The sequence below is a fragment of the Colletes latitarsis genome, chromosome 9 (assembly GCF_051014445.1).
Source record: "Colletes latitarsis isolate SP2378_abdomen chromosome 9, iyColLati1, whole genome shotgun sequence".
NCBI classification, from domain to species: domain Eukaryota; kingdom Metazoa; phylum Arthropoda; class Insecta; order Hymenoptera; family Colletidae; genus Colletes; species Colletes latitarsis.
In genome coordinates, this window is record NC_135142.1 from 26,672,998 (window position 1) to 26,689,245 (window position 16,248).

Below are 16,248 nucleotides of genomic sequence, written 5' to 3' on the forward strand. Positions count from 1 at the left end.
AATTGCCAAAGTACTTGATAGGAAGTACAGGAACGTATCGAAATTTCGAGAACTTAACATCAACTTGCAGATTGCGAGTGCATGAGAAATGCGAAACAAAATCTAATCGATACGAATAGATGGATTTCATGCATTCGTTGGTTGTATTTAGCACAAAAAAAAACATTAAAATAATACAAACTGCGTACTTTTCAGGAACGTATAAATATTGTGTTTATTTACATTCACGTCGAGTATTCAAAATGGCAAAATCCCGTTATCGATCAAAATAATTGCGATAGATTATTCTATAATAATAATTGAAGAGAAACTCTGGTGTGCTATGCAAAGCATGTTACGCGGCGTTAGCCTGCGCTCAATATGCGTCTAGCCTAAGGGTAGACGCATATTGAGTTTGGGGTGACGTGGCGCGGCACAGCATTTTGTAGACAATTGAATCAGGGAAATCGGAAACCTCCTTACTTCGGGACAGTTAATTTTTCACCAAACGCGAAAAAACTGTTTGAAACAACGGAGGATCAAAGATATAAATTTATACCGAGACCAAACAAATATAAAATTTCGTTTGCCCTTGTTAAAGAATACAGAGATGTTTATTTAATTCTCTTCAAGATGTATTTCTAACGTCGAGGTATGTTTAAACAAAAAAAGAATTTCATTTTCTGATAGTTAAAGGGGGGCAATCGACGCGTTTAGAAAAAATTATTTCGCAGTTTTTTTATGGTTACATGACCTTTCCTTCATTTAATTCTCTTCAAGATGTATTTCGAATGTCAAGGTATGTTTGTTCGAACAAAAAAAGAATTTCATTTTTCGATAGCTAAAGGGGGGCAATCGACGCGTTTAGAAAAAATTATTTCGCAATTTTTTTATGGTTACACGACCTTTCCTTTATTTAATCCTCTTCAAGATGTATTTCTAACGTCGAGGTATGTTTGAACAAAAAAAGAATTTCATTTTTCGATAGCTAAAGGGGGGCAATCGACGCGTTTAGAACAAAATTATTTCGCAGTTTTTTTACGGTTACGCGACCTTTCCTTCCTTATAGGTCGAAGAGTAATAAAAATTGCAATCGAGTCGTAGCACCGATACGCGTCCCTCGATGCGCATTCGTTTCCACCCCCGTCGTAACGCGAGAAAAACGGACCAAACTGGATGGAAAACGAAACGAAACGAAACATCGAACGGGGCTGACAATGACAAAGTTCTTTTTCATCGGTGGAAACGCGCGACAGCTGTCGCGGTATATTTTTATCCGGCGCTTCCGTTGGCCCGACGCAATTTGCGAAACGATTAATAAACGATCGAGCACGGTGATTAATGCGCCGACAAAAGTGAAAATATCGTGCTCCACCGTCTGAACGCCCAGACTTGGACGCGATTAAAACAGTGATGTAACGTGAAAATAATATTCTCTGTACCTCGAATCTTTGAACTATTCTTCCATCCGAACGATGAAGCTTAATCGAATAAAATTGCAATGTAGGAATATTTAATTAACGACGAAATTCTCAACTCGATAGTTTTCCAAACCGTCGACACGATTTCTTCGGTTCAGGCGACAGCTCTATCGGCGGCAAATTTAAGATTCTATCGTCGAGGCGTGAGAACGACATTAATCACGGCATTTTCTTGATCCCATCAGTGGCCGGCGTCGTTTAGGCGAGAGAACAAACTACGAATTTAACGTACACGATGACTGGCAAGTGACAATCTTTTCGATCAGGTCGGTTAAGCTGGAAAATAACATTATTCACGACTTTATCTCGATCGGATTTTTTGTTCGTTCGGGTGGCCGAACGACCGAAAGATTTAACATGCAGATTACTAGCCGTGCAATCATTCTTTTCGATCGCGTCGTTTACGCGAAAGGGCGTCATTACTCGTCGTGCCTTATTCTTGACACGCTCGGCGCGGGTGTACCGGAGCGGGCAAAATCGTCGCGTAACTTTTGTCCGGTGCGTACTAACGTGACACACTTTAGATCGAGTCAATAGTTCCGCGAGATCTCCCGGGGTCTTCTCCTCGATACACGTATCGATCGCCGAACGTGTTAATTGTGTCGTTTAAGCGGAAGAACAGCCCACGGGTTCAACGTGTAGATGATCGTCAAGTAATAGTTCCATCGATCGTTTCTCAATCGCGTCGTTTAAGCGACGAAACGACCCGACGCGTTGATTGCAATTTGGTAATTAATTGGTAGTTGTCACGTGGTAAAAACTATTTTAGATCGGTTGCATTCTAAAGAAAAATTCTCGACCCACGAATCGAGTGTCAAATTTCAAATAAATATGTCTAATTAGAATTTCCCCGTGATCGTTGGTCGCGAGATAATATTGACAATGGTTTGTCAACGGAGATTCCGCCGAATTTCCTTCCCGTCGCGAAGCGTATTCGTTTCATTTCCGGCGACGAACAATAGCCACGGTAACAACAGGCATTCACGAAAGTCGGTGCACCGGTATTCAGCTGCCGTTAAAACGTATTAGCCAATAAACAACAACGGGGTCGTCGAGGACCGTTAAGTTGGTCGCGTGCGAAGAAGAAAAGACGACTCGCGGCGAACGAGCCGAATTCGCCCGCGCTGGCTTTTCGACCCCACGGTTTCTCGCGACGGCTACGGATTTCTAGTTTATTCCGTCCATTCCGTAACGATCATCCGCGCCGCGGATCGTTATTCGAAACGGTTATTGCGACCCGGAGCGTACGACGCGCAAAGCATTCGCGTAGCCTGATTTATTGCCGCGTCGCACGCCCGCTGCTTTATGAAACTACAACGCGAGCACGCGATCGTCGCTTTATAATCTCCCGGCTCTCCATTATTTCTACTAATTGACCGTCCAATTTTCGGATCGTTGTCACGGCCATATCGAAATTACTTTCCTTTTTCCCGATTTTAAGTTCATTTAATTACTACGAAGGTGAAGAATCGTTTTTGGCTCTAGCTTTAAGTCTCAGTGTGTCCTGTCTTGTCCTGCGTAATGATATCGGACAATATACGGTGCAATTCCAGTTGATTTATCGTCTATTAAAATCAGCGGTAAGACTCGCCTCGAAATAATAGTACTTTGATACGAAATATCTCGAGTATCGTGGATACGTAATTGTATCAGTCCCGTGGCTACTAAACAGGCGTAGTAATTTATGAAATTGGGTCCGTACAGGCGATTAACAACTCGGACCAGTTGCTGGCCATACCTTCTATTCCGTTACGAACCCTCCTCGTCCCGCGCTCGCGGAATTCGGCATTATTGTTTGCCACGAAATGAATTTGCTCGCGCCGAGAGGGAGAACGGAAATGGTTCAGTCTGCGACTGGTCGATGTGCATGCTAATTAACGCTGCTGCAGCGTGGAAATTCGACGCTTTAGAGAGAGAGAGAAAGAGAGAACGATAGGGAAACGCGGAACAGCGTCGAGCCAGGAAATTCGCGTCTCGTCTAATCTCGAACAGTCGCCGAGGTTTCGTAAAATTACGAGAGCGCCAGGTTCGGTTGGTTCGTCGTCGGGTAAAAAATAAACCGTCGACGGTTTCGTTTTGAAGTTTACCGAACCGGACGCGCGAAAAGACGATGGAAAAATACAAGTTCGCGCGAAATACTTTTCTGTACCGTCCCGCCGCAGAACCGATACTCATCAGTCTGATGGCTTTCGCTTGATACCTCTGCCCCCGGAGTTCCCGGTGTTTTAACCAGCTGACGCGTATCCAATCCATCCGACCTCTATTATACGCATCTACCGAAACGCGTACGTGCTCGCGTCCAACCATCGAATCCACTCGCTCTACGATCGTCTTTGCTCGTCCTCGATCACGCGAACCGACGACAATGAACGACGATCGTCGATGGGAATCGATATCGACGATCGATTCACAGCCATTTCTGACATCTCAAATTTTTGTTTAAACTATTGATCTTACGGCTAAAATATATTGGACTTTTCTGCTCCCCTCGTCGAAACCTACAACTTAAAAAAACGAAATCGTCGATCCAACGACTTCGAAATTTTACACTTTAAAGCCATTTTTTAAACAAATGGCTAGCCACAAACGTCTAGTATTTTACAGATTGCGTTTGTACACCAGCCCCTACAACTCTGCCAAATTTCGCTCAAATCCCAGGTTGACAAGTCATGACCTCCCCTTGAGAGTCATGATACACTGTAAAAAGTTATCTACGCAATCGTAGAGACTGATTTTTACCCCTTTCGACCCCTTTGTCACTTTATTTATTCATTCGTTTCGCTGAAAAATGTTCCCAGTTTGCGATGAAAACAATCGATAGGAAATACGTACACGATTTGCTTTGAAAATCGTCGGGATAATTCTTTGAGACTGTCAAGTGCGCGGGGTTGCGGCCGATGGGGACAAAAGCGTCGCGAAAGTAGTCGCACCTGAACTTGTCGCGTCTCGGTTTACCGGTTGTAGGCTAGAAAAATTTGCGGTTTCGGTGGAACGTGGATAACGGCAAAGAATTATATTATATCGATATACTGGACGCGTATGTAGGACGCGAGCTCGAATTTCGTCGGTCGTTTATCGATGGCGGAGCGCGAGCTTCCCTCCGGCCGCCATTTTCCTAGTATTCTTTGATTATCGGACACACCGTGGGAGCGTACGGTACGAGTACGATCAGGATGTACGCGGTTTCTACAGACAATAGGGCGCCTCTTTTTATGGTTTCTAAAATATTCAGCAATTGGTAGAACGCAACGGGGAGGACTGCGTCCAAGTCGCGTGCTCCTCGTGGTCAATATTGCCCTTAAAACCACAAATTTTTATGTTAATTTTCTGGATCGTATCGGAATTTATAACTTAGGATCTTTATTTTACTTTGATTCAAGTTTTTATTCTTTTACTATTGTACAATTTTCGTGGTGTAAACGCTCCCTTTTCTCGTAGGCTTCTTTCGAGGAGGGTCAAAAAAGGAATGCAAATCTTCCCCCTCCCTTTCTGTAAGAGGAGTCACAAATTAACGTGGAACGTATAGAAAGATTTAAAATTGCAAACGAAATTAAAAAAAAAAATTCACGAAAGATAGAGAGACTCGAAACGACAAATCGTTAGTCTCTGATCCTCCCCTGTTTTTGCTTCGTGTTCAATAGCCCAATAAAGGGTTTCGAATATCATATCGGCTACGGATATGCTCGGCGGAGTCGACTGTATCGTTTTCATCTGGAAACGGAGTAACCCGGAAGCAACGAAACGCTCGTTGGTGATTGCTATTGGTACGTGAGGGGGTACGGAACCCGGGGGTACGTCGCAGCCTGGTTTCGATTCGCGGCGAATCGACGCAGAACGAGAACTCCCCGGGTCTGAAAACACGGGCGGACGTTTCGTATAGAGGCGTCGAAAGAATAGTTTCCTCGCGGAACGAGAGAGCATCGTCGAACGAGGGGGCGTAGAGGCCTCGAGTTACCTCCTGCCGAGCAACCTAGAAGCCTGGAAAGTGGCGCAACGGTAGACACACCGTGGAGTTTCGTCTTTCACCGCAAAACCGAACCCCGGGAGGAAGCAAAGCCTGTCTTCAGACTCGCCTTTAGAAATCGAAGCGGCGGTTTCGCAACGAAACGTCGCGTCGAGACGTTCCTCCGACGAGCCGTCTCTTTCCTTTTCCGCGCCTCTACGTGTTGCTCCCACCTATTCTCAATAATGTTCTCAAATAATTTTTTATAAATAGAGGTAGGATACCATCGACTCGAAGACTTTTATTCAAGTCCCAATAGCTTGTTTTCGCCGATTAACGTCTGTACAGGGTGTTCGGCTACACCTGGGAAAAATTTTAATGAGGGATTCTAGATGCCAAAATAAGACGAAAATCAAGAGTACCAATTTGTTGATGGAGGCTTCGTTAAAAAGTTATTAATGTTTAAAGTTCCGCCCGTACTGAATTTTTTTCTCGAAAATGGGTAGAATTTCGGGGGTAGGTCTATTCACCAAAAATTATTGTAATTGACCCCCGCAACTGAAAATAATTTTTTTAGAACGATTTGAAATTTTTTTCTCCCGTCGAAAAATTTCACACCTTCTCGAATTTTTTTCTAGAAAGTGGGTAGGATTTCGGGGGTATGTGTAATGACGAAAAATGATTGCGATCGACTCTTGCAACCGAAAATAATTTTTTTAAAATGATTTGAAAAATTTTTTTTCTGCCAAAAAATTTCAACACCTATCCGATTTTTTTTCTCGAAAATGGATAGGATTTCGGAGGTATGTGTATTCATAAAAAATGATTGCAATTGACCCCCGCAACTGAAAATATTTTTTTTAGAACGATTTGAAATTTTTGAATTTAATTGTTAATAACTTTTCAACGAAGCCTCCATCAACAAATTGATATTCTTGATTTTCGTCTTATTTTGGCCTCTAGAATCTACCATTGTAATTTTTCCCCAGGGGTGGCCGAGCACCCTGTATATTAAAATCCGCGAATTTTGTATAAGTTGCAGACAGCTGGATTCGAAATTTTCCCACAGAATTTTAATTTGTAAAACGAAGCAAAAATGGACAATGAATATAGATTTCGAAGCCGTTGTAATACTTAGGTAGAGTACAATAGGAGATAGCTGAAAGCCTAAATTCGGCTTTGTTGCGCGTAGTTGAAACAGAGAGCGTGGTACACAGTCGCGTTCGAATACACGTAACACCGATTGTCCAGGTCCGACGGGCGACCATTCATCGATCAATCGATCCCGTCGGCGATCTCTTCGGAACGTTGCCGTGGCGATTCGAGGAGTCTCGCGTAAATCGCTCCTCTCGACAGAGGTAAACCGCGCAACGGTTTTCCATTGTAGCCCCGGCGACGTTCCCGCGAACGCCAACAGGAACAAAAAGAGCAACGAATCGCACGGTTTCGCTACTATTCTCCAGCTTTGGAGCGTGGCCGGGGTACGCGCGTCGATGGAAACCAGAGAAGAGAAACAATTTTCCTAGTCCACTCCGCGCGATTGTCGCGAAAATCATCGGAGAAAGAGCCCCGCGGAGCCCGGAGACCGACGTCGCTAGGTTTCTCGTTAGACTTCCACTCGATATTAATGCAAGCATCGGCCAATTAACGTAATTACGTTACTCAGACCCCGGTTTCCCTCCGCTTCACCCTCCTCCTTGAGAAGGAAGCTTCCGACCGGCAACGCTTTAACCCTGTTCCAGGCTTTGATCGATAACGTCTACGACGACAGCGGAGGATACGACCAGAACCACTGTCTTACAAAGATTATTCAACGTTCAAGTAGAGTTTTCTTTCGGTTAACGATTCGAGACGAGGCGACCGGAAGTAATATGGGCTGTCAAACGTACCCCGAGATCAAGGGGCTAAGGAAATTCAAGGTTTCGAGTATTTCAGAATCGCAATCTTAGGGGTAAATACATACGTGGGTGGTTCGGAGAAGTACGTACGTACGTACGTACGTGTTTCGTTGAACGAGTTTCCAATTTTGTCGTCCCATCGGGGGAGAATGGGTTTCGCCAGACTGTGCAAAATGGTGGACTCGTACGGCGAAAATGTCTTCCCATTTGCCAGATTTTTGAGCTCGGTGAACAGGAACAAGTCGCGCGGGAACGCGCACGGGGAAATGGGGCGGACGAGGGATCAATTCGGAGCTCGATTGTAATTTTCTCATCGATTCGGATGATTGTCGAGCATTCGACGTTTGTCGTAGGTCGGGTTAATACCCTCAAAAAAATTGCTTATCTGTGATCTTAATTGCGACTAAGAATCCTGGAAAAATGGAAGACACTCCGGCGGATGGTTCCCGCGAGAACGTTTGCCAACAAAGAGGATCCGAAGTGGGAACTAGGCGAGAGACATAGGAGATTCGAACAAGCTCGAATTCTTGGACGTTGTACGCGCGTGAAAAAATTGTCACCGGGAATCGGGCGCGCGTGATACTTAATCTCGGATCAGACCGCGGATTAGCAACGGCTTATCGTGACCGACGAACGTGGCCGACGATTTGTCGCTGCAAGGAGCGGATTAACGCTCCGTGTTCTATCTACGGGATAAAGTCGATGTTCTGGAATCGCTGGATACGAGCATCGCGTGCGACGCGTCCTCGATAAACGTTTGTCGCGGGATAAAAGCTTAATGATCTCCACCGTATCTGTGTACACGTTACTTGTCCGCGTCCATCGAGTTCCTTCCGCCCAGAGATAACGAACGCGTCCAATCGCTCTTATTTATTAAAAGACTCGTTATTATTCAGCATGTTCCAGGTTTTAATAGCCAAACTCCAAGTAAAAATGTTCCTCTCGAGGTGTGCCTGGAAAAAGTTGAAAGGATATTACGCTAAAAGACAGCATCGGTGGTACAACCGAGGTAGGGGTGATTCTACGTGAAAAAACAAATCGAAAATAAGGAATAAAATTTTGTCATTTGAATTGAATGAATGAATATTCAACGAGTAGGCGACCACTTAACTATGGTCCAGATAGATGGATCTCGATACAGACTTCTGTTTATGTTTCCACTTCTGTGCATTCCTGTTGACATGACGTTCTGAGCACTTCTCACAGTTTCGTTTGGTGTCTTAGTATGTTATTATCTTCGGTTTCGACTAACAGTTTCTATCAATCGTTCGCAATGAGTAGATATACAAATCGAGAATACCACATTTTTCTCGAGAAGTTAAGAATTTATTAAATGAACTACACGAAGTTTGGATTAAGAATAAACTGGCCACCAAGATCCCCAGATTTGACACCCTTAATTTCTATCTATGGGGTCATGTTACATCAAAAGTGTACGAGGAGGAGATTACAAGCCTTCCTCAACTAAAAGCGAGGATCGTTTTAGTATTTGAAGAATTAAAGTCGCAAGAATACATTAGAATGCGTTCATACGAATTTAATTCGGCGAGTACAGTTGTGTATGCAGTAGAATGGGCAGCATTTCCAACAATTTTTGCATTAAAAAAGTAAAGTGTCTTATTTTCACTTAAATTCACTCTAAATCCATAGGCAGAAATGAGTAATACAGCACATCATCTTGATACTAATGATATTGATACTACTTATGAGTGACATATGACTTGTATCAGGATACATCCATCTAAACCATAGTTACGTAATCGCTGAATATTCAAAACCGATTTTCTCGAGAACGAAACCTCAAATGAACAAATTTTATTCTTTATTTTCGATTTGTTTTTTTATGCAGAATCACCCCCCACCTCGGTTGTACCACCGATGCTGGGACACTCTGTATATTGCTAGATACAAGCAAACGATGTATAAATTGTTTGATAAATTATATTGCACCCTCGCAGAAGCAAGCACGGGGACGGAATAAATCTGTTTGACAAATTTGTATTGCGGCCAGTAATTAATGCGATAACGCAAACTTTTCCTCGAGTTGGTTAAATTCGTTGAGCCGTCCGTTAGTTTCTGTAAATAATTGCCACAATTAATTCGGTATGTAATCAATAATGAATTCAATTCTTTGTTCGCGGCATTTTGATGATACGGCCGAGCGAGGCTAATTCGACGGCATTGAACGATATTACCAAATAATACACAAATTTACTTCCGAATTAGCTCGAATACACGTTTCGCGCAGAATTTACGCGCCAAATTAATCTCGTCTGGTCCCGGCGCAGAAGGGTTAATGATTTTGAACACAATGCGCCAATTAAGTAAATTTTCTCGAATAGCAAAAGAAGAAATCATTGGAAATAAATTAATGGAAATGTATACGTAGGAAGAAATCTGAGTTTCGTACGTCGCGCGCAAAAGTTTTTCGCGTCGAGGCGGAACGCGAGTCTTTACGAGCGTGAAAATTGTAGCGAGCGACGTATAAAACTGTTGGCCTGTTAGGTACGCAAAATCGTAATCGTAATTTTCGTTTTCTCTTGTTTGCGGGCCGCGCTTGACATATCCGGGCTTGTACAGAGTTCGCAAACGAATTACGAGAGAGAACAAAGTTTCGGAATTTTTTCCCCCGCCGCTTTCGACGCCGCGAAAAATACGGCGAGCCCCCACGTTTGGGGAAAGAAATTTTATCGGGCGAGACTAGTTAGGAAGAATATGCTCCAAGCTTCGAGGTTTTTCTCTTTTCGAAAAATTTTACCATCTGTATAGAGTGTAACACAAATTTATTTATTCATTTATTTATTTGGACAGCTACTTTATCAGCTATTTATATTTTTGGAACAGCCTGAGTCTGACTGCTTTGAAAAACGATATTTGTTTAATCCAACGGTTCAAGGGATGATACTATTTGTTTTCCTTCAAATTATACGTTAGATACAACATTGTAATTAAATGCAATAAAGAAAACTGATCATTCTTGGTTAGCCCGAAAAATATGAGCGTTAGTGGGTTAATGGATCGTAGAACAGGGCAAGATTTAGAACGAAGACCAAGATAACGCGGGGTTCGTAAATCACGAATGACATAATGTTTACAGGCATTAGTGATGCAGTGTTCAGACACGTATAGCTCAAGCTGCTGACAATAGAATATAAATTAATTTAAATTTCGAGGTCTGGTCGTGTGTCCTTTAATGTGAAAATTCTCCCAACTTTATCTGGACATCGATCACTTCCGCACGAACAAATAGAGAATCAAAATGGCGGCACAGTCGAACTGTGAACTCTTGCGTTACGTAAAATCTTCGATTTAAGGCGATTGTGAATTAAATTAAAATTCATGAGTGAAAATGTGTTTCGTTCGCGTGTAAATTCGAATCGTGAAAGAGGAAGGCGCGTCGACGAATGGCGTCCGCGTCGTACCGGAAACGATTAAGCTCGCGCGGGAGGTTTAACGTCGTTCGTGGGCAATTCGGCCGTGAAATTCGACGGTGTCGCGCGCGACAATTCCGACTGTCTAGCTAAATGCTCGTCGGGCGCGAGACGTCGCGACGCTCGTGAACACCGGGGCGAGCAGGCTGAGCGCGGAAATTAATTTCCGCGGTTGGAAAATTGCCACGGTAGGCCGACTCGTGCATCGACTGGGCGGCACGAGATTACGCCGAGAAATCGTCTCCGACTCGAGACAACCAATTTCAGACGATAATCGTTCTCTCTCGATTGTAACGAGTTGAAATTCCTACGTACGTTATCGCGAGATTCGCTAATTGTGACTGTAAAGCCTAAAAAGCGCTTACTTTTTCGTTGTCGCGAGAAAAAGAGCGGAGACGACCCAAGCCCTTCTCTAACGAATTACTTCCGCGTTACGCAGCTCGTAAGAACGAACGGACCCGCGGAATTTTAACGAGTTTCGTGCAACTCGATATAACCGCGCCGCAGGGGTTGGAGGGCGTCGCGACGCCGAGGTCTACGCCTCCGCCGTCCTCCCTGTCGGCTCGAATCTTTACTTTCACCCTGGAAAACGGGGCTCCCCCTTCGTATCATCAGTTTTTCGGACATCCCGCCGACCAAGGTGCTCCGAGGATTAAAATTGCGGTTCCTGTAAAAACATTCTTGCGATTCCCTTAGATCCGACAGGTGTTGTAATCGAGACTCGAGGAGTTTGTTCGAAACGAATGCTTTAGCTACTCGGAGGAGAAAGGAAAAAGGTATTGGAAGTACATAGTCGCGAGGGACGCCATAAAATCGGAAGCTCCTCGATAGGCAAAGGGAGGGTACTCGAGTCCTGATCCAGCCGACAAGAGATGCTGCTTTTTTATTTCCCTACGAAGAATATTGACGTTATATTAAATCTCACCAAGTCGAGAAAGTGATTTATCGCTAGTCAGAGTGGTAGACAAAGAGGAAAGAGGAGGGAACGAGGGAAGACAGAGGAGACCCAAGCAGATGGACGAATTGATAGATAGACGGGGGCGCGATGGAAAAGGAAGAAAATTCACCGACGAACGGAAGATGAGGGCAGACTGAACGGTTGGGCGGTGGATCGGGAGGCTCGTAAATTCTTCCAATCACCGACAAATGTTACCAATTCCGACGCCCGGCTACTAGGAAACCGACGCAAGCTGCGTCTCGTTGCATGCTGAATCGTCTGCATCCGAATAATCCGTTTACAATTTGTACCCGTCGATTCGATAGCACGCGATTCGCCGTATCGAAGAAACTTTTATTTTGTCTTGTTCGAACCTACACCAGGGCTGAATTAACAAATGAGCACTTGCTTACGGCAAAGTTTCTTTCCTCTAATTATACGTACAACGGTGGATCTAGAAGAGATCCACCCCTAGAAATCGTAAAGGGAAATAGAGATATACAAGTTCTCGTAATTATCGAACATTTGTCGACAAACGAAGAGATCGCTCCAAGCTTTTAAAATTGAAATTCAAGCGATTAAATCTCCTTCAAACCCCCTGCAGTTTGATAATTTTCCATAAGCTCTGTAACAGATAATGCTGAAATGTTATGCATTTATACGTGAGCCATGGCTGAACGGACCCTCGAGAAAATTGTAAATATTCAGAGGAAGAAGAGAGGGTGTAAAAATCAGGCGAGTTTAACATGACGTAGTTTGCGTCCCCTAATAATAATATGTAAATATGTAAATACTTTTACATATTTCGCCCTTCCCAAGGATGCCTCCTAGAACCGCCCCATACGTACGAACAGGATCTGATTTATCGCATATCCGTGCACTCGTGCAAGATAAATGTCGATCGTTTTCCAAGACGCGTACGTTTCGAGGAATTTTCGAATGACATACGATCGCGAGAATGTCGACCTCGTACATCCTTGCAGCGACAAAGAAAAAAGAGATACGAACGATAACGTGCTAATAATCTTCAAGATCGCGTCGAATGGCGCAGCCTCGTTGAATTCGAGATCTACTTGAACTGCTCGAGGACGTTCCGCCAATCTGTCGTACGCAAATCTTTATAATCACTCTGATCAAAAATAGGGTCCTCTTTACTAGAGTCTGTTGTATCTAGAGTTTGGGCCTCGATTGGCAACAACGAATCACCAGAAAATGAAAGGTGCGACCTCTCCTTGTCACTCACAATTACAATTACAACTACAATTTCAAGCTATAATTGCAATCACATCGGTCAATTATAATGCTCAACGTGGATCTACGTACATTTTAGATTACTTAACATTTTACATTACCAGTCATCGATTTTAATTACCTCACGGTCACCCGTATTGTGTGTGATTTGTAGTGATTGGAATCAACCGATGGCAAGATGTAATATTTAAATACGTCATTCTTTTATTATTTAAACAATTATTTTTATCGCTTAACATATTTTCCAACTTGAAAATATTCCAATATTCCCAGTCTAACCCAGACCTAGGGTCGATACTTGTATCGATTACAGGCTTTATTATGGCGTACAGTTCCCTAACGTTTATTTCATCTTAAGTTTGCATTTCCTAGTTTATGTTTACGAGAAGAGTCGTGCAAGTGTGAGAGATCGTTCACTCGTCGATTTTTCTTTAACAGAACGATACGTTTCCCTAGCGTGTTATGTACTATTCGTAAAGAATCCTGAATCGAAAGAATCGGGGTAGAAGAAACATTCAACCGACTGGTTTGCCTGCATCGACGCGTTAGATTAGCTCCGATCGACTCATGGTTGGTCCGTTATTGCACTCGACGCTCGTATTTACCGGCAGTTGCAAGCGACGAAAGACCACCCTCTTCGTTTGCATTCCGACCGATCGAACGTAAACACAACTTGGAAAAGTCTGCTCTTGGCACATCAAAGAGACGCGAGCCAAGTTAGCCCCGCGGTACCGTTGTTCGCAAATAGATCAACCAACACATCAGCCCTTCGGCATTCTGCTCATCGATCGACTTAGCTTTTGCCTCCCGCCGAATTATATACTCTCTCGAATGTTTCCAAGGAAATTCTCGCGAACGTGAGTTACCTTGTAACGATACCATTGTAAAACCACAGACGATGTATACGAATAGACCTTGCACCTTATGGACTGAAAGTGGCCCAATCTGACTGCCATACCGACCTGAAAATTGAGGGGTGATTTTAACGCCCTCTTCTCATGAATGGTGGTCACTTGACAAACTATTCACTGAATTAGTATTGAAGGGCTGACAGCTGTAGTGTGTGCATAAATGCATGTGAGTTGACTATGCAGGGATTGAAATTCATTTCTAAATCTGTTGGTAATATTACAAATAGCACGATAATGATAATGGGGGTTCGAGACCCCATAAAAATGGGTCGAAAAAATACATTGGGTGAAAGATCCACTTGTATACCTCGTCTGACAATGCTCTAGAATCTTTGATGAATCAATGAGAATCAAAAATAAATCTAGCGAAGAAGCTCTATATTCATGATGACCTATGCAAGGCGGATCGCAGCCAATTTGCTAATATTATTTAGTTTTTAATTAATAATTGCATTACCCAGCTAAGAGTGATACGATTATTAATTAAACGTAAATAATATTACCCAGGTCTCACCACGAGGAGGTTGCTGCGAGTGGAGACCCGAAGGGAGATAGATGGAATCCAAGTTCCATCGATCTCCCTTTTACATCCTTAGAAACTAGATTAGTCATGCCAAGTAATTATTTTGCTTAAAAAGGGATGAAGCTAAATTGTTGGAGACGCGACGCGACGCGATGCTGAACCGTGCAGCAGATCTTCGGATCGAATCAACACTACCCTTGGTAGATTGATTTCTATTTCTAGAAATCGATCTATCATTGGCAGGCGACTAGATCTTTCGGACAAACTGGACGGCCGATCACATGTTTCGTTCGACGAAACAGTGGTGACCGAAGCAAGAAACGAGAGAACGAGTCGAGAGAAGCTACTTGTTAAATAATTACTTGGCATACGCAGATACACTAGAGACTTAAAATTAACGTCGAAGCTCAAGTCTAGTCAAGTTGAAGCTAAAATTCGGGCGATAGAAGGAAACAAAGTTCCTTGGATGTTGTACCAAGCAATTATATGATTAAAAAGAGGGATGAAGCTAAATCGTGGGATACGCGACGCGACGCGACGTGATGCTGAACCGTGCAGCTGATCCGAGGATCGAACCTACTGCCCTTGCTAACTCGATCTCAACAAGAAAACAGAGAACTGCAACTCCGAATCGAGGTCTCCATTTCTCCAACGCAACCCGCCGGGAGCCCGAAGGACCCGACTTAGGCTGTCTGACAAAGAGAGAGTACCTGAGACAGAGTCGACTTCCGCTGGAAGGTATGCGTTTCCGCAGAATACGGAAACTCCACACCTTCCAGCGAAGTGCCGTTTTCCCTCAATCAAGCTTACCAAGGGAAGGCGATTAGATCTTTCGGACCAGATACACGGCCGATCACATGTTTCAATCGATGAAACAGCGGTGACCGAAGCTAGGAACGAGGGAACGAGAAAACGAGAAGCTACTTATTGAATAATTGCTTGGTAGAACGCAGAAATATGTAGAATAAAGAAATCTTCGACGTTAATTTTAAGATTCGCGACGAAGCTTAAATCTAACCGACTTAGAATTAAATGTCCCTCGGCGGATGTGGCGTACTCCCTCGATGTCCCTGCGAATAATCTGAAACTAAAATTGATACACATATTAGTGACATATGAAAGGAAATTTAATAACCACCATGCAAACTAGACGAAGCGATGGAATAATTTGTCGTGCTGATGTACCTAAAAGTGAGAATCTATAAGATTCTCGATGCTAGACCTACCTAAGGAAATGTACAAAATTTACACATGTTACGAACAAAGTATTCTACCTATACTTGCGTAACGAGAGTGTAAAGTCGAAGTAAAATAGCGAATAATTACAAAAATTGTCCGAAGAACCATACAAACTTCAAAGACGAACAGAAACAAAGATTGAAAATCCAACGCAGAATTGAAAATCCAACGATGAAATCAAAGAATGAAAATACCCAAGAATCAAACAAAATATCTTAGCGAAATAGAATAAGAATAAAAATCTTATTCTAATTAGTGACATCGAAATTCATGAAATAATATACAAACAAAATACATCAAATAATATGGAAACAAAAATGTAAATTCAAAAAATAAGTCAGAAGTAGAAATACAGGAGGAAAACATAATAACCAGATAAAACCGGACAGTAAAACAACACCGAATTATGACCGAACAAATAAAATAAACCGGTCAATTTTGTGATAATAATATAAATAAGTAAAGTGGGCTTACTACTTGTTGACCATTAGTTACCATTACCAAGGAAGCAGCACCAGAGGTCCAGCTGTAACATAAGAAACGATTCGTAATTTAGCAAAAGCGTTAGACAGTTCCATAACGTTGAATTGGTATCAAACGACAAAATAGAAGTGGGGAGAGCAATTTTAAATAATTCTTACCAGTGGTCATCACG